The sequence below is a fragment of the Centruroides sculpturatus genome, unplaced genomic scaffold, assembly GCF_000671375.1.
Source record: "Centruroides sculpturatus isolate CEXI.00-Female unplaced genomic scaffold, Cexi_2.0 scaffold117, whole genome shotgun sequence".
Lineage (NCBI taxonomy): Eukaryota > Metazoa > Arthropoda > Arachnida > Scorpiones > Buthidae > Centruroides > Centruroides sculpturatus.
In genome coordinates this window covers 1,035,250-1,058,123 of record NW_019384308.1, presented here as the reverse complement: position 1 = coordinate 1,058,123, position 22,874 = coordinate 1,035,250, and the positions used below count along the sequence as shown (strand labels likewise).

The 22,874-nt window shown below is 32.6% G+C and overlaps 1 pseudogene; it reads right to left on the bottom strand.

The window, feature by feature from the left end:
- Positions 1-1,747: 1,747 nt before the first annotated feature.
- Positions 1,748-15,560, bottom strand: LOC111620088 (annotated as a pseudogene).
- Positions 15,561-22,874: the final 7,314 nt, after the last annotated feature.

Genomic DNA, 22,874 nt, shown 5'->3' with positions numbered 1-22,874 from the left:
TGAAATCGGGTTTGGCCGGTAACATATACACAAACCTATGCAGTACACACATATGTATATAAGGAAAAGTTGGCGAATGTGTACTGATCTTATCATACTCTATGTTTTTTTTTTTGCGGTGATTTGGCACAGCCCCTGATGACAAAATTAGTATTTAAGTTTGCTGCCTGTATTATAGAAACAGTATTAAATTCAAAAGTTTTTTATATGCGTTATTCAAATTGGAATTTAAGATCAGTGTCTTGTAATATAAACTTTTTATCAATTTTAAATAAACAATGTCATTTACTAGTACAGTCGACCCCCCTATAACGCGGTAAATACGTTCCATTTTATACGAATTTTGCGTTGGAATCCTTAAATACAAGAGCCAATCACAGCCCGACACGTGTTCAGTTTAAGGACTACCGCTGATTGAAAGGTTTCCTTTCATAAAATTAATGGATTCTAGACTAATTTCACTCAACATTTCCAAAACACGTATAATTTTTTTGAGAATAATCCGTATAAACTATGCTATAAACAAAAAATTGTAGGATTACTTACCGAGGGTGCACCGTTCGACCACGCCATTGCTTAAGCTTGTTTTCATCGCGGAGCAACAAACGGCGGGCACGTTTTCTGATAAGTTATTTTTCTGCGAAAAATTCGTTGAACTTTGGAGACATCATTAATATAAATAATTTTATGGCTGTTGAATAAGAAATGTTTCTTTCACAAGAAATGTATAGAATTACAGTACTGTATTAGACTTACAGTACCTAATTTATATACTGTACAGACGATAGTAAACTCGACTTACCCGCCTAAACTCTCCTTAGTGTGTAAGTAGTTCAGCTGCTCGTCCACTATTGGTCCATATTCGACCAATCCTGTCGCGACACGAGTCCGCGATGACGATTCACCATATATTACTAGTCTCTTTTAGCGTCTTTATATGAATACGATCGCAATTTTTTCGCCGCGATATACGAATCCGCATTATATGAACCCGCTTTATAGGGGTCTACTGTATAATTATATATTTAAATATCTAAATTTACAATATTTTGCGCAGAATTTTAATTTTAGAAATTTATTTATAATTTAGTAGAGAGTTGCAAAATTATTTGCTACAAGAACAGAAAGTGTAGTAATAGAGTAACATCTAAACACCGCTCTGTAAGAGAGAAATTAGCTAAAACTTCTGATTTAATGTAATTTGTTGCAATTTTTCTAACGAAAAACATATTTCACCTTATAAATAAAGAAGCCAGAGATTTATTTTCTCTTTTGCCACAGGTAGAGCATGAAGTCCTACGTTCTTTAAAAAATTTTTGTCTCCAGCTGAATAAGTTTTTTCCTTGATTTACGTTGAAACGTTCATTTCTTTGGCAATTCTCTAAAAGTTTTAAGTATTTTGTTTCGCGAATATTTAAAGAATTTCGCATAAAGAAACGAAAATTTTGCAACAACATATTGCTTAATATTAACAAAGACATATTCTTGACGTATCCTGTTTATTTTTCAAAATCCAAACAAATATAATTTACAGTAGCTATAATCGATTTAGTGTAACACATAATCGATTAACTTGTTACAGTATGAATTCTGCTTTTATGTTAAGAACTATTATAAGCGTTCTAATATGACTTGGCAATTGAAAATCAGACAAAATAACTTTTTGAAGAATCATGTGCATAAGAAATTAATAGCAAAGGCATGACAAGGATGGTGGTAGTATAACATGGATAACCAATTCTGCATGCTTTTGATTCTAATGATTTTATGAGCAAAGTCTTCATCATTACAAAGATTGGACTAATGTTGACAATTAATTATTATCGTGTTTTTTCTTGTCTGTATTAATGGTAGCCCAGGGTTGAAGTTCCGCAGTAGCTCCGAACAGAAATATTACACCACTGAGAAAATAAGCGAAAGAGACCATATAGAACACGTAGCTCCATTGAACCAATTCTCCTTGCTGAATAATTAAAAATTAATAAACCAATTTAATAATAATTTATATATATAAATTTTAATAACATTTAACTTACATGTTTCTCTAATATAATTCCAGCAATGTATGGTGATAGTATACCTGCGGCGTTACATAAACCATATGTCAATCCGAAAAGGACTCCTAAATATAATTTAGATTGAGAAAATCTTGTTAACTGTTGTATAAAATATTTTTTGTTAAAAAAGTAAATTAATTTCCTTTAATTTACATAATTAATTAAACAGGGAATCCTGTTCTAAGGATATAAAAAAGTCAGAAAAACATCTGTCAGCTGATAAATAAAGATTGTTTTTCTGACTATGTTTACTTAATTTGCAAAACCAGTTATCCAGTATAATAACTCCTAATAATAGATATGTTCTAGTTGACGATTTAAGTTTAAATTAATAAATTGAGAACACAACAATATTTAAATAAAATTAGAATTAAAGTTAACAATGTGTATAAAAACGTAGAAAGAAAAATTTTCGAACGTATTTCATATTTTAATTTAAACATTTTTTTCATAAACTTTAATTTTGTCAGAGTTCTTCAAAAATATCTTTCTCATTTAAGTGTATTGTAAAAATAATACCGTAGCAGGTTTTAGTTTAATAAAATGTTTCGAATCTTAACTTAAATACAATAGAAAGCAAAAAGCTTAGCTGTTGATAAGAATTGAGGAGAGAAAATGTTAGATGTTCAGGATCGGTTGTTGTAATGCATAATGTATAATATTTTCATATAAACACATTTACTAGAAATTACCAGAACAACACGTGAATTCAATTAACTTTTAAACGCAATATTAAGAATACGATTTCGTATTTCTGAACATAATAAACTTTTCATATCTTTTCAAATTTCAAGTCATTGTATAAGAGTCATTCATAGTACTCTACTGTATTTGAAAACGTAAGAAGTAAATTCAATCTAAATGAGATAATTTCTGCTCCCTTTGATTTCGAGTTTTAAAATGTTGGAAATTAGAACGTGGACCAAACATATAATTGGACGAAATATTAATCGATCAATCACAGAATATAATTTAAAAGTTTCCAATTTTCACAGACAACATTCTAGCCCCATCTTACAACAGGAAATGTCAAACATAGAAAAGAGAGAGAAATAAATTCACCAAACGAAAACTTCCAATTAATACTATACAGCTATTTTAATGTTTGTTCATTGTTTGGAATTGTTAGTTGTATTTAAAAAACTTTATTTAAATATCATATTTCATCTCAATGACGGATGCCCTTCCTTTATTAGCGTTTACAATTTTTTATAATACCCCTAATACTCTAAAAATTAAGATTTTTGCTATTTTATAATAACTAGTAATATAAAATATTTTAAAATAAATGATCATAACAGATGGCGCCACACGCAGTTTTAAATTTTGCCCGGTGTGTTCAGCAACTCGTTGCTGTATTTTATATCTATTGTGTGTTCATTCGGGATTAAATCTGTTTTTTTCTTCTTTATCCTATGTACTGATCTACCCGGAATGGCTATATCTTACTATAAATATTAATAAATTGCGTTTAAAAGAAATAATAAGGATCTGTTTCAACTTTAACTCTAAAATCATATGCACAAACATACTTCAGAGATTATTATTTCATCGGTTTTCTAATGATACAGAATGTTTTTAACTTCATCCATTCTGACTGTCCGCAAACAATTATTAATTCTAACAGAAACATATGTTTGCATTCACCATTCGAATTGAACAATACAAAATGCAAGACCGATTTTCCGGATTACCCGGTTCTGGCACCTAATTTGTTTACAACTAACAGACCACAGACATTCTCACACGTCTTTTTTGGATAATATCCGAGGATTATTCGAGTAAATACATTGTTTTTGTCTTATACTTAAGAAACAATGTTCACTTACCCGCAAATTCCGGAGCCAAATCCAGTACTATTGCAATATCTCCCGAAACAGCGAAGCCAAAACATCCCATTCCAATTATTACACAAATAATTATTTTTGTACTCTCGCAGCCTAGAAATGAAATCGATAAGATGCATGCTGCCGGGCCGAACGTTGCTACAACACAAATATTTATTCATCATTTGTCAGAAATTTTACAAGACAATTTAAAAAAATTAACAAACTACAGTTTCTTACCAATTGCTTCAAAGATTTTTCTGATATTAGTTATGCTGAAGTATTTACGTGATTTTATAAAATCAGCAATGAAACCCGTAGTAAATAATGCTATAGTGTCTCCGGAAAAAACTAATGCAGTCATTATTCCAATCTAAAACATGAGTAATATAAATAAATTTATTGACACAGCAATATTATTAATTTATTGATTTATATGTATAAAAATCAATATACCTGCTTGATAGAGATGTGATGAATTATACCTAAGTATGATGGAAATTTAGTCAATATTGTAAAATAACCGAAACCCCAACAAATTTTCGTCAAAGCTACTATCCACACTGCTCTGGATGTTACAATTTCCTTCCAGGGTATATTCAATTTCTAATTTAAGTAAAAACATATTTATGGCACATTGATGAAAATAAATTAGAGCTGAAAATGATATTACCGTTTCCCCTGATGCGATGTTCGTTACGTTGTCGTTAAGAAATGTCAATTCTTTGTCAGATATTCTGGGATGTTGTTGAGGTCTGTCATAAATTGTGAACGTAAGGCATATAGAAAGGACAACTCCACATATTCCTGTTGTTAAATATACAGATTAAAGAAGATACAGTTGTACATTAGCATTGAAGAAACAATCGTATGATTTATATTTACCGAAAAAGTAGAAGCTGAAAGACCATCCTTTATGTTCGCAAAGATATCCTGTTGTTATTAAACCAATAAGTGTACCGACTTGAGTACCACTATAAGAAATTGATGATGATGTGGACTTTTCGTTTTCTGGAATCCATCTTCCTAACAATGTGAAAGATCCGTGAAATAGAAGTCCCTGCGATAAAATGATTTTTAAATAGGATACCGTTAATGTGGTTTGTAATGACTGCAAAGAATCTTATTCTTACTTGTGCAAATCCAATGAAAGCTTGACATAATGATATAACTGAAACACCGACATCAGCAGAAACGGGTGTCAAAATGGTAAATAGTGAAGAAAGAAGTGAAGAAATTATGAAAATTTTTTTTGGTCCAAATGAAAATGTAATGGCTCCTCCTGTCAGCTGAGCTAACACGAAACCATAGAAATAACTTCCTAGAATTATTCCTTGAGTGGGTTGTGTCCATGCATAATAACCCTAAAAAGTTAGATTAGTAAGAATTTTATATTATAAAGAAATTTGTAATCAATTTTTAACGATTTGAGCAACTTTTCCATGGTCCGTGTTGATCCTGATTTATCGTTGAAAACAGATATGAGACCAATCGAAAAGCGTGTACGAGGGACAAGGGCCAAAGTTGGCCCATGATCTCAACACCCTTTGTGAAGACCGAGAGACTTTTGAGAAATTCCCCAAATTTGTGAACACTTGAAATCTTTTCAACCTATGTCAACTCAGAACCATCTGGCTCAATGGACAACACTGGAACTTAGTACTGTGTATTCATGGCAACGTTTTATCTGGAATTACAGTACAACAGTGTGTTTTCTAGTGAATTCTTATGATCATCCTATCTCCAGGGAAAGCAAGGCACGGTTTGTGATCTGTTTCGTTACCGTAGATGATAGTACTAAACGTGTCAGTATTGGTGGACTGGTATCATCATAAACACCTACTGTTAACATGTCAATATAAGTTGTTGTATGCTTTAGGGTTGCTGCAAATTGTATAGTGTTTTTGTCAGTCTGTAGTCATATACCACTGGCGCGTAATGTTCTGTATCATCGAGTGTACTCATCTTGCCAAAAGGCACGCTGTAATTAATACCTTGTAAAGCTGTTATTTGTAAATAATTACGATGGAAGTCAAATTTCGGATCCCAAACCACTCCTTTCCTTCCACTCTTCCCATATTCATTCCACCTTCCTCCCCTACCCAACTCCTTCATCCTCTATCCGTACCCTAAATTTCCCTTCTTTCTTTTATCTGACTGGCTAAGTCCCGTAGGACGGACAACTAACTTTACCTGTAGTAGTAGTAGTATTAGTAGTAGTAGTAGTAGTAGTAGTAGTGAACAATGGTAGCTAATCGTTGGATCGGATTTTGCCAACGAGCTGGCCTTGGGGAGCTTCCAGAGTTTTCACCACATTTGTACTATCGAATAGGGTCTATTTCCCCCCCAGAAAGTCCTCCCGTCAACAATCTCCTTTGTGAGATTGTTAACCAGTCTCATTGCCATATAGAAATTAACCATACCAAGCCACTTTAGGGGCACTTAAAATAAAATTCGGGTTGTTCAAATAAACCAGAATTTTCTGACACGAGGTCTAAGAGAATGTCTATGAGCTGTTTATTATGATATGATGTCAAAAACTAAATGTGATAAAAATATATGTTATATTATTAAAAGTATTTATAATAACAGCTGATATGATGACAATTGTATAAGGCTTTATTTCAAATCGTTTCTCTGAAACAAAACTTCAATTTTATGGTTTATAACAATATTATGGATGATTTTGTGCTTCTTGTTTTGACGTAATAATTTGGAACATGCATCTTTCTGTTTCTACATGATAACATTTTTGCCCGAACCACTAATGTCAGTAAAACTGATTTAAATGATTAAATATTTTCTTATTGACCGGCCATCATACAGACGTAATTTGAATGCTTTTAAAGATTTTTAGAATAAATTGAGACATCAAATGAGAGTCAGAATAATTTGTGTACTTTTGGTGGATGATTAAGTTGAAATTTGGTCACATTTCAATTTTTAAAATTGGCGATTTTGTATGAGTTGTTAAGAAAAATAAATCAACTGTTAAATTTATCACGTGAGTCATGAAAATAGTTAGAAAGTAATAATAATCAAAGTTATTAATAATATTACATGTAGAAAATAATAGTCTTTGAAATTTGTTACAACAGAATTATTACATTCGACATAAACACTTACCTCTTCGTAAGTAGATGTAGAATTTTGCTGAGTCTGTTCTGGGCATTCCTTTGAAGTTGTTGTATTATACATGCTGAAAATGGCTGAACGATTAAGCATGGCTAAAATAGCCACACTCAGCACAGATCTTTGACAGTTCATTGTTGTATATATCCAAAATATAGAAATTACCAATACGTAACGAGCGGGAACATAAACTGAAATGAAAATGTTTTATAAAATGTTTTAANGTCCAAATGAAAATGTAATGGCTCCTCCTGTCAGCTGAGCTAACACGAAACCATAGAAATAACTTCCTAGAATTATTCCTTGAGTGGGTTGTGTCCATGCATTAGAACCCTAAAAATTTAAATTAGTAAGAAGTTTGTATTACTGTATAATGAAATTTGTAATCAATTTTTAACGATCATGAGCAATTTTTCCATGGTTCGTGTTGATCCTGATTTATCGTTGGAAACAGATATGAGACCAATCGGAATGCGTGGACGAGGAACCGTGTCCAATCTTTATAAGTAGTGGAAGGGTATATTAGAAAAAAAAAGTTTTTGCTTCTAATTCTGTTTTCACAGGTTCTCTTTGACATTTCTCTGTCATTTGCTGCTACGTGCAGACACTTGCAAAGGTACCACATTCTCCTCTTCCGGTTTTACCTGCGAGAAGTCCTAGCTTTCACAGGCTTTTTTTTTTCTTTTCGCCACACCAGGATTACTTTTCGATTCAATTCAGCATTTGGTCCTAAAATTTCTGCCACTAAAATTTTGCAGTGAACAACGTTAGCTGGTCGTTGGTTCGCGCTTTGCCAACGAGCTGGCCTTGTGGTGTTTCCAGAGTATTCGCTACATTTTATAACCGAAATAGGGGTCATTTTCCCTCAAAGTCCTTCCGCGTGGTATTCCCCTTCGTCAGATTGTTCACGAATCGCATTGCCGTATACCAATTAACCATACCAAATCACTTTAGAGGCACTCGAAATAAATTTGAATTGTTGAAAAGCACCAGAATTTTTTGCAGGAGGTCTAATAAGATTATGCCAAGCTTATTCTCTCATCACACAATCACTCGAGTTGTCGACCTGCCCAACCCTAAATAGTTAAAGAAAATACCTCTTAATGCCTACTAATTTAAAATTAAGTTGAAACAACGGTTTGCATTTTTTTGGCGTCGTTTTTATGTTTCTCATTGCATGCACTGTTATATCGCGAATAAAGGATTTTTTCATGTTACAGCTGCAATTTAAAGTTTTAGTTACATTTTTATTGCTCCGATTTTATCTTTATGTATTAGTATTTGATGGTTTAAAATTTCATTATATCTGACAAACTCAAAATTTTGTGGTGTTCTTTCATTTTATCACAGCGAACTGAAGAACAATGATAGACACATGGCCGATGTAAAATAACGTCAGCATAATTTTCTGGCGGGCTTGGAATAGAATCCGAGCACTTGAATAACCCGTAAATTTTTATGGATGGATTGTGAATAACCCGTTAGTCCCGTCATTATTTCTGGCCTACATCACTGTGTACCTAGGCAAATACTCCATCGCATGATTTAAAACTATCCCGTTATTGCCTACAACACAACCAGATTGAAAAATAAAAAGAAAGAAACCAATTTTATAAGAGAGATTTGTTTAATAATAAATTTTCTTGTCCGAAAGATTAATGTCAGTAAAACTGATTTAAATGATTAAATATTTTCTCATTGACCGACCATCATACAGACGTAACTTGAATGCCTATAAACACTTTTAGAATAAATTGAGATGCCAAGTGAGAGCCAGAACAATTTGTGTAGTTTTGTGAATTTACTAATTTTAAGATTAACATCAAATTTGGTCACATTTCAATTCTTAAAATTGGCGATTTTATATGAGTTGTTAAGAAAAATAAATCAACTGTTAAATTTATCACGTGAGTCATGAAAATAGTTAGAAAGTAATAATAATCAAAGTTATTAATAATAGTACATGTATAAAATAATAGTCTTTGAAATTTGTTATAACAGAATTATTATATTCGACATAAACACTTACCTCTTCGTAAGTAGATGTAGAATTTTTCTGAGTCTGTTCTGGGCATTCCTTTGAAGTTGTTGTATTATACATGCTGAAAATGGCTGAACGATTAAGCATGGCTAAAATAGCCACACTCAGCACAGATCTTTGGCAGTTCATTATTGTATATATCCAAAATATAGAGAATACCAATACGTAACGAGCGGGAACATAAACTGAAATGAAAATGTTTTATAAAATGTTTTAATTTTTATTGTTAAATGATAATGATTATTTAATTTAGTTAAATCTTTAAAAAAGAATTACAATATTCTGCTTTATTTTTGGTTAATAAATTTTAATAAATTCCACTAATAAGCGATTTTTCACGTATTTTTAGTTATATCCGTCTTTAAAAAACTAAAACCACATATTCAACACCTAAAACTATTTGCTATTGCAATGTATTTCGGATGGGAACAATGATCTAGGATAGAATCCTTGTAGAAAAACTAGTCCTTGTAACTGCTGCTGGAAAATTTATGTTTGTTTTAAAGGATTAGTTACAAGAACTAGGCGATTCTTTTCTTTTCTACTCAACCTCGACTGCTATGAGAGTTTCTATACTCATCATGTTTCACTCTTTAGTTTCAAGCAAAATCGTTTCACCTTCAACGAAAATTCCACGATAGCGCTATTTACTGTAAGTACAGTACAAAGTAACAAAAAGATATCCAAATCAAATCTAGAACATCAATGTATGACCTTTTAGAAAGTTATGTTTTATTAGATACAAACCCGCATTAATTAATTATTAACCTTGATATAGCCGAAATATAATCCGGCAGAGCATTTAGCAACATGAATATACATGTTTACTAAATGCTCATTGATAAATTCTTTACCATGCTGCAGTTAAAGTGTAAGTCGACTGAGAGTCATGGAGGACAGTGCCATTCCTAGTAGGTGCAGTAACTGACCAGTATAGTTATATGTAAATTAATTAATCGTTCTGGATATAAAGATCGGACAAAAGCCCGAAAAAACGATGCGTTTTAATGTTACGTTTTGGAAAATTAATTTTGCAATAGGAAAATGAATGGAAAAGCATTTTGATACTTTCTTATAGTTCCTCATTATTTGGTCGTTCGATGGTAAAAGGTTCTTTTATTCCGGACAGAACAGAAATACTCAAAAAATGCATTACGGAATATGTATTTTCTGTTCGAAATTTCAAATGTATAGGAACTCAAATGGAGCCATATAGAATGGCCTAATTAATACAGATACTGATAAAAGCAAGAAAGAGTAATTTTTGGATTTTTATTATAAAAAGTTCAATTNGTTTGTTGTTATAGTCCCAGTTTACTTGACTGTTTCATGGCGCGACTACTTAAAAAAAATTCTCTAAGTGCAGTCAGAACAGAAACACTCAAAGAAATGCCTTACGGAATATATATTTTTTTGTTCGAAATTTCAAATGTAATGGAAATCAAATGAAACCACATAGAATGGGCTAATTAATGACAAAGTACAGTACATGTAATTTTCCGGTTCTGTACGAAATACAACACTCTTAGAAGCCAGGAAATGAATTGTAATTGTAAATTTTTATTATAAAAAGTTCAACTAAAATTTCTTATAAGTTACTTTTTTAAAAATTCTTACCTTTATGTTGCATATTTATTTTACAAGATGAATAGTTGCTCTATTTTAAATTCTATAATTTATGTGTGAATACTTTGAAACGTTTTCTTTATTTTGTGAGATTGATTTACTTTAAAAAATTAAATAAATTCCAGTTAGAACTTCTTAATTCTTCTTCCTCTTTTTTGACTCAATGTAATGTTAAGATCTTTGTGTTATTATTACGATTAATTTGAATTATTCATTGATGTTTAACAATGCTATAAAATATAAATTTTACACGAATAATTTCCAACATATCATCAGGAGTGAAATATTAAAGCAAAATGCTATTCTGCAATATAACAAATATACATTAGTAAATTTATTTAAAACATTAAATTTCATTTATTATTTTAATGCAAATTTATTTGTATGTATTTAAAGAAAATTAAAATCAGTAACTATAATAAAAATATATTTGCAATGTTAAAATATAAATAAGTTAATATCAGTTATTTAAATTAATATTAACAATTATTATTACATATTAAAAAGGACTGTAATAATGAATTATTTTAAGCTTATATTTCAGATTAGATTTTGACCAGTGGTCAATTGACCACTGCACGCTGTTTTTCGCGAAATCTAAAGCTAGAATGAATCACTTGTCGCGACTTCGCGCGTCACCAACGAGTGAACTCGCGACAAGTGTTTCATTCTAGCTTTAGAAGTTTTCTGCGTTGTGTTTAATATATGTTTTCTGCTTTATTTTGGAAGAAAATAAATGAAAACTAAAAATAATTTTTTCTGTTTGAAAACGCGAACTTTTAAATCAATAGAAGAATGTATGTTCTAAAATCGATTATATCTACTTGTGGGTTGAATTCGACTACGATTTTGACCTCGCCTGCGATCTAAGTTGAAATTTCGTTGCACATAGTAACGAGTCATCACCCACATGGAAAGCGAAAACGAAAAAAAATACGACTAATCGGAATAACCAATCGAAGACAAAAATTCCAAGTGTAGGACTAATTGTTGTGTGTCTGGGGCTCGCCGTCGTTTCCGTCTCCCGTCCTCGGACGACGTCTTCCCATGACCGAAAGTCGACTGCATCGTTCCAGAGTCTTCGAGTCCTCGAGGAAACTGTCATTTGCCAACCGGGCACACTCATTCAATTAGGGCTATCTTTGAAAGAAGCGGAAGACCATAGTTCTCCCGAGTAGTGACAAAATCGAAGCCTGGTCAATCAACGAGATAACTAGCGTATTTGGGGCAAAGGCCCAAGGGCTTCTGAGGGCGACCCGACTCTCCGCACAGTTTGAACGGCCTACGGCCATTTTATCGGGCAGCCTATCGGTCCTATAAGCTGTGGATAATGTGTCATTTACATCTCCTTCGCTTATTATAGATCTGGCAGCGAGCATCAGTACTCAGAGGATGCCCTGTGTCGTGGGGTGGACTCCCGGCCATTCAGAAATTTCTGTAAACGAAGCGGCGGACAAAGCAGCACGCTACCATACTCTTAACGGTTCTGACCTTCCCATCGCAGTCCGGAACATCACTATCCGTTTATTAACGGACTCTTGGACAGATACTCTTCGGAGGAAAGGTCGAGATCATCTCCGTTTCTTCACCGCGTGGTATTATCATTATGCCTCGAATAGGAATATGGAAACTTTGCTGGCTCGGCTACGCACGGAGACAGCCCCACTAAACGACTTCCTATATTCCCGACGACTAAGTGGTTCGCCGAACTGCGCTCACTGCGGGGCTCGGGAAACGACCCTTCATTTTTTGTTGCAGTGCCCGCAATACGCAAGCGCCTGACAAGATTAGGGCACGGCTCTGCACACTAACTTATTTCACCCCAGTACTCTGCTTTCTATTTATGAGCTAGTGAACACCATTACTCCCCGCCATCACGTGACAAAGCTTGAATTATACGTCACTCGCACCGGTCGCTTCCATTGACCAATGAGTGAGGTCGTGTCAGAGAAAGAGTCTACACGGTTAACATTTCCATATTAACCTATTATAAGAAGCGGAAGATCAAGAGGCCGCTGCCAAATTAAAACTTTCAAACTGGCGAAAATCCTGTAAGATCACTTCGTGTCCAACGGTTAATTAACGATTTCTTGTAACAGTAAAGTCTCTCTCAGCAGTGCCGATCGCCTACATTCGACCTTTTTAGAGACCCCTCGACCCTCATCGCTATTTCTCCCCTGCAGGCGACTTTACAATTTCTTCTTGGCATATGTGATGCGTGTTTTGTGCCTATTAACGTTGCAGATTATTCTTTTTAAATGACTTGTTATAAAATAAAGATGGTAAAACAACTAATATTGTCCTTAAATATTTATTTAAAGAATAAAAAATCAGTAAAAAATATAGTAAGATCTTTAACGAATGAACGATATTAATTGAATTATTACAGTTAGATACTTCAGAAAATGTATAGAAGTTTTGTAATAGTTCAAAGAATGTTTGAAGTGAACAAAATTGATATCTGGGAGCCTATTAGCTGTTAATTGTTCATTAATACAAATGAGTTGATTCGATTTTAAAAAGATCATTGCCTACTATTTCAAATAGACACAAGTATACAGAGAAATACTCGTATACTTTCAAATATACAGTGATAAAGATATCTGAGTGATTTATTACAGCGTACCGTCGTTTAACCTCATTAATTCAAGTAAGTCTGCATCGGGATCATACCGAATATTTAAATAAATTAAAATAATATATATAAACTTTTAACATCACTTACTTTCATAATATTTTAGAGACTATTCTGTAGCGGTGGTTGAGTGTCTGCTGTACTAAACAACACTCTCAACTTGATCGTAAAATCATAAAGCTTGAAGAAAGACTTACACGGGGAGGCTCTCTCATTCGTAAAATGAAATCTAATTTTAAAGTTTTATTTCAAAACGACCAGAAATATTTAAATTTTAAATAATCATTTTGAATTTAAATTTATTGCAGTATCATGTTAAGTTCGAGCTATATTTATCACAGTAGACTCTGTCTCTTTTGATTTTTATTTATAGTAATGGTTTCATTATTTTGAATTAGTAGTGAATTAATTAAACGCACGAGTTGTTTTTTTAATTGTCAATAGTTTTTATGTTTTGGCTGTTTTTGTCCTACAGGTGCAAAATCCTTTTATTCATATAAATCACGGGTTCGATAGACACGCCAATAGGGCCTGTACAATTTCGTTCCTTCTCGGTGAGAAGGAACCAAACCCGAAATATCCGAGACACTCTGCCATCCGAAAAATGTTTCGGACATTGTATGAATGCGATTTCGGTCTCCTGGTCGGTAGCTTGATGTATTAACTCACCTCCAATCGTTTATATTTATAAACGACATTATTTGTTACTGTAATAGCATTAATGTAGGCTGATATGTTAAACACAACCCACCCGTTTAAACCAAGAGAAATTAGGCATTACTTGTTACTATAGAAACATTAATTTTATATTCTATATGAATTATTTTTCTCAGTAACGCATTTGACATTTTGTACGTTCATTACACGATTATGAAACGTGATGATAATATGAACTCACACTAAGAAATGTGTTAATCTAAATTTTGAAATTCTAATTACAAGTTTATTATGTGTAGATGTATTTTTATTATATTATACGTTTTATTACAATATTTATATAATAAATTTGTCGATAAATTTTGCACAACTTTCTATTGAAGTCCTTTATCATTCTATATTTTTATTGTAATTTTTATAGAGAATTTTTTTATATTTTTAAATAACTGTTTTAATTATAAAGTTAATTGCATAAAAGTATTTTAAATATTCATAAATGGCGCTTACATTTAAAAGTGATGATTTCGCGCATTTTTCGTTGTATATTAAAGAATATTTAAAATTTAGTGGCTTAGTAGATTTATGAACAACTAAAATTATTGTTTATTTTCACATTTACAAATTTATTTTTAATACAAAAGTTCAAATTCTCATTTTTCAAGCTTAGAAATTGAATGTCGAATGGACAGGACGATTCATCAGCTTACTGTTTTGGGAGATCCGAGATCAATTCTGAGCGAGCAATGCCTTAGGACTTTATGGGTTTTATGTTTCGGATATGTCGAGGACTCGTACACACTATTATGCTGTGAACCTAGCCGAACATAGGGGAGGACGAAGCAACTTCGGCACTATATGAATAATTTAAATTTAGTATAACAGATGTTGCTGTAAATTGAAAGAAAAGCTTTGTTTATTGTCTACTATAATTGGTTAAAATCGGTTTGGAAATAAAAATAATTATAAAAATAATAATTATATAAAAAGACAGCAATTGCAACAGTAATGAGGCAAGATAGACAGGTATATAAATTTCTGTTTATTGAATTCATTATTACAAAAATTCAAAAGGATAATAATTGAAAACATCCTAATGCAAGTTAAAAGCAATATAAATGAATTAGTGAACTCAAACAAACAGTAGCAATGAAATATGCTTAACAAGAAATTGTTTATGCCGTACACATATCGCAAATAAATTGAACAAACTCATTTTCCGTACAGTTCACGTGAGCCCACAGTTGACACATACAGCACATAATCCACTTTTCCTGAGTAGTTCCATATTGTTCATTGCAATATATGCAGTAAGTATTTTCATCGTCATTTTCGGGTTCTTTAGCACTTTTCTGCCCCTTTCTTTTAGTGGACTTCGAATCCAATTTCTTCAAATCCATTGCCATTCTGCAAGTTCCTGATTTTTTAACTTTAGCCTCGGCTTTTAGTGTAGCTCTGTACGGAGATCCAGTTATTTCTTTTCCTTGTTGTTTATTGTTTGCGACCACATCAAACCATAGCAAAACACGATCAGGAACAAGATTGGCAGCACTGCCGAAGATGCCCCAAAAGTCATGATTTAGAAACATTTAAGTGGAACCCTGAGAATAGGATACCAAGCCGTGATCTGGCCACGTGAATAAGTTAGTGCTTTATCCTTCTAACAAGAAAAATAACTTTAGTTATTATGAAATTATAACAAAATATAGTAATTTTTTATAAATGAAAGCAAAATATTATAAGAAATTGAATGAAACAGACAAATCATTAGATATTTCAACTATGCTTGTCAGGGAACACAGACACGACACTCAACAAGCCGTCATTAAAACTCAAAAGTCTACTCTCTAAAGAGAGTCTCATTTTATTTTGTTTTAAAGAAAATTTAATTGACGAACTTGCCCCGTCCTCCCTATGTGTAGAATTCAACCTGCCGAATTTATGTAAATTAGCAGAATGTTAACATCATATTCAACTGTTGATACGCATCATATGAGATTACTGAAATTGCAGAAATTTCGTACTCATATATTTTAGTGTGAATACTCTTAATTTCTGTGTCTTGAAGGAATATAAAATATTGTGCAATATTGTATATAAAAAATCATATTAACTAGGACATCGCGCGACCTTTGTCGAATCGCGATAGAATTGAAGCAGAGTCAGAAGGAAAGTGAAGAGGCGATCCTAGCACCTGTTAGGCACAGAAGAGGCGATTCTTGTACGGAATCTGACAGAGCAGGACAGATGAACTTTGCACTTGCCATCACAAAAGAGGCTCTCCTTGTATCTTCAGACCACGGGAGACACTATCCTTGCACTGGTAAGATACCGAGACACGACCCAAGAACAAAGCAATCGCTATCAATTGCTGTTTTCTTGGGTTTTGTTCATTTTACGCACCTATTTTCTGTTACGCGCACGTAATACTGTTTTTACTTTTGACTCCCGGGCATAAATTCCAATAGGCATTAGAAAGCATAGACATTGTCACTGATACTTTTGTATATCGAAAATAAAATTATGGTCTCCTATTTTTACTTTCTTGGTTCTGTTATATATAACAAAGGGAAAGTACAGCGATCGACCAAAAAAGGACCCTGTCCAAGATTTTTCCATTTCTGGACTTAGGGGACCTTTAAACGTCGACAAATGCAAAAACATTCAGTATTTTTCTGTATGTATGCATGTTAATGCGTGTGTGTGTGTTTGGGTGTAGTACGATTTTGTTCACCTTCTTTAAAGCATAATAAATTCCTGTGCTTTCGAAAATTTGTGAAATTTTTCAGGAAGGTTTGTGTATTAGAAAGATTCATGTTATTAAATTGTGGTAGTTTAAGGTGGACAGGTTGGAAAGATAAAGAGTGGTTGAGTGTCGAATCTTCAGTAGGGTCCGGCTTAATGATGATTTTATCCGTTATTAGCATTTACAATTTTTTATAAACCCATCCCTATTCTCAAAATACAGCTTTTTTTTCCATTTTATAATAATTAAAAGTGTAAACAAGTTTTTTAAAAACGAAATATCTTAACAGATAGCACCACCAGAATTTTAAACGTTGCCTGTGAAGTGGAATCGACCGATAGATGAATTTATTACTTTGATCCATAATTAATTTCGTTTCGTATGTTGCCATCCTTTGCCAAGTTGCAAATAGCCAATTTTCAGCACAAAACCATCATATCGACAACTAATTCCAATTAATCATTCATTCATTTGGAAAACTTAGTGGATGATCAAAAACGTTGTCTCTATAAAACGTATGAAGATTCGCGAAAGTATATACTTCTTCTTCCTAATTATAAACAGTTACTTCATTTAAAAACATTACCTTTTTACGTTCCTGGCTGTTATGTATACATAACAAGGGAATCGTGTCAAATTTGACCCTCCAATTTTTCTGCAAATCTTCACGTTATGAGACCTCCTGAATCCAAAAATTCAAAAAACAAAACGGCAAAACATTTTCATGAATATGTATGTGTCTGAATATGTATGTGTGTGAATGAACAGGTGGGGTAAATAAAGCATAAAAAACCAAAATTTGGCATGGTGGTATTTCATTTGTCATATCTCGAAAGGAGTAATAATTAATGATTTTATTCGCTGTTAATATAACTTTTTTTATATATATAGAACTCATCCCTACCCTCAAAATTAAGCATTTTGTCATTTTATAATGATTAAAAATTTTTTTAAAAATTTATAATAAAATCTCATAACAGATGGCACCATATACAATTTTATTTATTTTGCTTAATATGAAAGTTACTTTTTAAGATAAAAACTCATAACAGCCGGAAAAGTTAAGAAACTCTGATTTTTTACGTCTGATGCCTTGAAATAAATTACAAGTAATAAATTTAAATCAAAATAAAATTAATAAAACTGCAATAATACGTAATTATGATAACAAAATAAATTACTTTAACATCTCTAATTTTACTACTGTATATTAATATTGCATAAAAATAAAAAAATATTCGTCATTTCTATATCTTTTATTACTTTTATTATCAAAACTTTCGTTAATTTTAGTAAACATTTCAAAATGTAGCTAAATACAGTAGAGCGTCATTTATCCGAATCAATTGGGGACTGGGGTTGTTCGGATAACTTTTTTCGGATAACCGATTACGTACGAAAAAATATATTAACCTATTCCATGTTGAAATTTTTTTCCGTTGCGTGTCGCTTCGCATTGAATTTTTGTCGATGTTAAGCCTAACGTAAACTTTTTAAAATAATAATCGTGGCTATGGTATCGTTAAAAATTATTTTCTTATTTTGTACAAATAAAATAAATATATTGAAAAATATAAAAACCAAAAAAAATATACTTTGGAAGTTAATCTAGTTTCAAAAACGTTCAATTCAGCATGACACACATTCCTGAGAAAAACACCACACAAATGTGCCAGTGCTGTCAGCTAAAACACACACACCAACAAAAAAGATATCGAAGTCGCCCAACATATAGCCAAAGATTGCAGCGCCACAGCACTAGCGAAAATTTAAATTTGCCGACTGGAATTCTTTCGGATAACCGACTTTCGGATAAACGACGCTCTACTGTATTTCTAATTCTATGACGTAAAAGTAAAGTGTTCTATCTCCAAAATAAGTGAAAATCAACTTACGTATTTGTGGTCATGCCTAATTAGTATCCTTTATTGAAACTTTATAATATTTTGCGTGGAAAATTGGATAAAACCGATAAAGGATACTAAGTTGGTATTATGATAACAGTGCAACTTAATGTTTAATTTTTATAAAAATAAAGCCTTTTTTGGCTTTCCAGAGTATCTCGTGTAAAAAATTAATATTTTTATTTTGATTTAATACCAAAAATCTTAATTAATAGAAATTATTTATATTCCAGAAAGTGTTTCAGTACATTATGTTCTAGTATTAGTTATCTTCCTTATGTCAATGGTACTGAAAAGTCAAAGTGAAATGATGAATGCACCAATTTATCCATGGTCAAATCCATGGACATCGATGTGATTTAAATTGAAACATGTGCGAAATTTATTGATAAGTTTATTATTTAAACATTCTAAAAAGTATATAGGCCTAAATGCGATTATAAAATAAAATATGCCATAAATGTGCAAGTGGATGAAACTAATAGACAATGCTAGTTGTTCATAGATTCGCACCTCTCCACGTGGAGTTAGTTATTCGGGTTTCGTGTCTTAAATCTCAGTAGAGGAAAAATTCAGATAGTTCGTCAAGAATATGTCCGATCCATCCCTCACCAACCATTCATCTCCATTGTGACTTTGGCCAGGCTTACAATGAAGATGAATTCCTTTATTCAAACTGCTGTGAAATTAAAGCATAATAGAATTTAGCATTAGTGAACAATATAAAATAAATATTGCAAATTATAACAAGGTAGTTACGGCTAATAGATATATTATATCTAAATTAATAAATGTTATATGTTTTTTTATCAAACCAAACATTGGCATTTAGAGGGTATAGAGAATCTATTGAATCTAATAACAGAGGTAATTATATCGAATTTGTTTATTTATTAAGTAAGTCAGATAATCAATTATAAATACATTTAGAGAAGTCTACTGTTTTTACTGGCTTATCGAACAGAATTCGAAATTTTCTCGTTAAATCGTTAGGAAACGTTTTATTGAAATAAATTAAAAAGAAAATTGAAAACTTGAAATTTGTTGCTATAATTGCAGATGAAACAACCGACATCAGCCACAGTGCTAAGATGCCGACTGTATTCCGTTACGTGAAAGAAAACGGTAACGTTGACGAACGATTTGTGGGCTTTACTGATGTGAGTGAGAATAGAGACGCAAATTCGTTATTTACTCACATTACGAGTTACTTAGACAAATTTCATGCATTGAAAAATTAGTGGCACAAACGTATGACTGTGTTGCTGTAATGGCTGAACAACATAATGGTGTCCAAGCCAAAATTAAAGTAATATCCAAACAAGCTATTTCTGTATACTTTTATGTTGAAAGATTAAACCTAATTTTCTCTCAATCTGTTCGATGTATAAAAGAATGTAAATTGTGTTTTCAAACTATGGCAAGATTTTCTTCATTTTTTTTCTTCTAAATCTTCTAAAATATCTCACGACTTAAACCTAGAAGTCAAAAAACGTTTTCCTTCAGTCACATCTATTACATAGAATTACAATAGTGGAATTGTGAAATGCATTATGGAGTATAAACAAGAATTTAAACTTTTTTCTTGAATGTGATCGAAAGTCCAGAACAATGGGATTATGATACTATAATTGCTACAACAAGATTATACCATTATTTAATAGATTTAGATTCCCACTTTTTATTACTAGTTTTTCGTCAAATATTTGCACAGTCAGATATCCTATTTGATATATTACAAAGACAGAATTTTAATATAGCATATTGTATTACTAGGATGAATCAGTTTATTGACTTTTTATAACAGAAAAAAATCATTTTAATTTGATTTGGGGTGCTTTGGAAAAAGATGAAAATTTTTCAGAAATTCAACCAAAAAAAACGAATGAGATACTAATGTTGGATGTACGCAGTGAATTGCAATATAAATATTGCAATTCACTGCGTAGTAATTATAGTATTCACTACATAGTGAATTGCAATATATGTAGTGATTATAGTATTCACTACATAGTGATTATAGGAAAGCTACGTAGTGAATTGCAATATTTATATTGCAATTCCCTATAATCACTATGCAAATTCGTGTCCAGACTATATTAGCAAGTCACTCTTACTGTTAGATATAAAAATGCCACTGAGTAATGGTAATTCTGGTACAAAGGTAATCAATATTGCTAACTTCAAACGATTTCAAAATATTGTTCTTACTGAAATTCTTCGCGTCGGTGCTTTTTTTACTTGTGATAAGATCGTAGGAAAACGTAGGAAAGCTTAATTGATATAACAAAATAATTCCAATCGGCGCCATTTTCCACTGCTGGTGGTAGCTGTTTACATTTACGGCTGGCAGATGACATGCGTTTCAATTGTAGGAAGATTTCCACATGATCGATCGCTGTAGATACTGTTTAAATCAAAACGACACTACCATCCACTGCCTCTCTCCGTTGCCGCTCATAGCGGTGACCAGACTTTAAACTAGTGCTGTGCGAATGCATCGATGTGACATCGATACATCGATGTTTTTGTTCGTCGATGCATCGACCTTCCGATGTTTTTGTTCGTCGATGCATCGACCTTCCGATGTTTTTGAAACATCGATCCTGAATCGATGTTAGCAATATGTGAATTTCGATTCATCGATGCATGCAGGTCATTCTTTGTTCCTAGTGTTACCACCTGTTCGGTTTTCACCCGGACGGTCCGGGAATTTCGTAGAAATTGTGAAATTGCGACAGAACAAAGTTCTCGAAAAAATATGTTTACAAATTTACACTATTTTAACAGTGAATGAACTCACACTCGTTGAAACTCATCCGCAACTCTGCCATGTTAGTCTGTTTACGGTAGGGGTCCCCAAACTTTTTATCCCATTGACCCCTTTATAGAATATTTCCTTCTTGTCGACCCCCAGATTAAGTATTTTACAAAACATTAAATAATTTTTTGCGTTTCTGATATTAAGCAATAAGGAGACCTGCATAACAACCCAACGAAATAATTTATAGTTCCCATATCTTATAAAATTTACCCAACATTAACAGAAAAAGGAGATATTTTTCACTGATTTATAATCTTTTCATTTTCTTTTAGTACTCGCAAGTTTAAAAAATATTTAAAATCGGATCGTGCCAGTGAAGATTTAAATAGCTCCATATTTACTTTAAAGGCCATTATGATCGTTCGAGCTTGAACAATTGTAACGTTTTTTCCTTGCAAACGCTTCTGTACTATATTAAATTTCGAATAAAGGTCTGCCAAATAAAACAGATGGTTCTTGCACTGTTTTAACTGGTCACATAATGATGGATCCACATTTCTAAGAAACTCTTCAGCTGAGTCGTATAAGTCAACAAGCCTCTGCAAACTATCACCTTTTGACAACCACCTTACCTCGGTGTGCAAAAGTAATTGGTTGAAAGTGTCATCATTTTCTTCACATAACTTCGCAAACAGTCTGGAATTGAGAAAATGAGCTTTAATTTTATTTATTGGCCTGATGCACACTTTTAGAGTATCATGAAGTTCGCCACTCAGTTTTTTGGCTANCGGACTAACGGTTCCCGACAGGTGCCAACGGTTCCCTCTCTTCCCTTAATCTTTCATTCCTTATTCCCTATCCCTTATCCCCCATTTAATCCCTCTATCCTCCATTTCTTCCCCCTAATCCCTCTCCTACTTTTTCTAGGGCTACACCACCGAGTAAAGCCTTATCCTTTGTATGTATGTCAAGTATGTTATTCCTTTGTATCCATTATATTCTGTTGTAGTATTGTTAGTAATGATTAAATTGTTAATTTTATATTATACTACTTTCGTAGTCGAGTATTTATTCCTTATGCACAACCCACACAGAATCTTACTACTCGGGTTCTGAAAATTACGCCATCCAGTAACAAAATGAGCAGGTCTAACAGATCTGACGATTAGAGGGCCTGGACCCTCGTCCGTATTCTCACATACGCATAATATAAATACACAGCTGTCAACTTTTATCTGATATAGAGTGGTCATTGATTATTTTCTTTATGAATGGAGGAGCCGTATCACTATGCTACAGAAATGGTCAACTGCTTTTTCCAATGGCAATGACTCCTTGCGATTTCTCCCAATGCAGATACGTGAAAGACAGTTTACATTTCTCAGTCCTTCAATTTTTTCAGAACCTAAGAAACAAAATACTCAGGCTGTAGAGGCTAACACACCAAAAATCTTCAGTGGGAGCCTATAAGAGTTTCTCTTCAATGTGT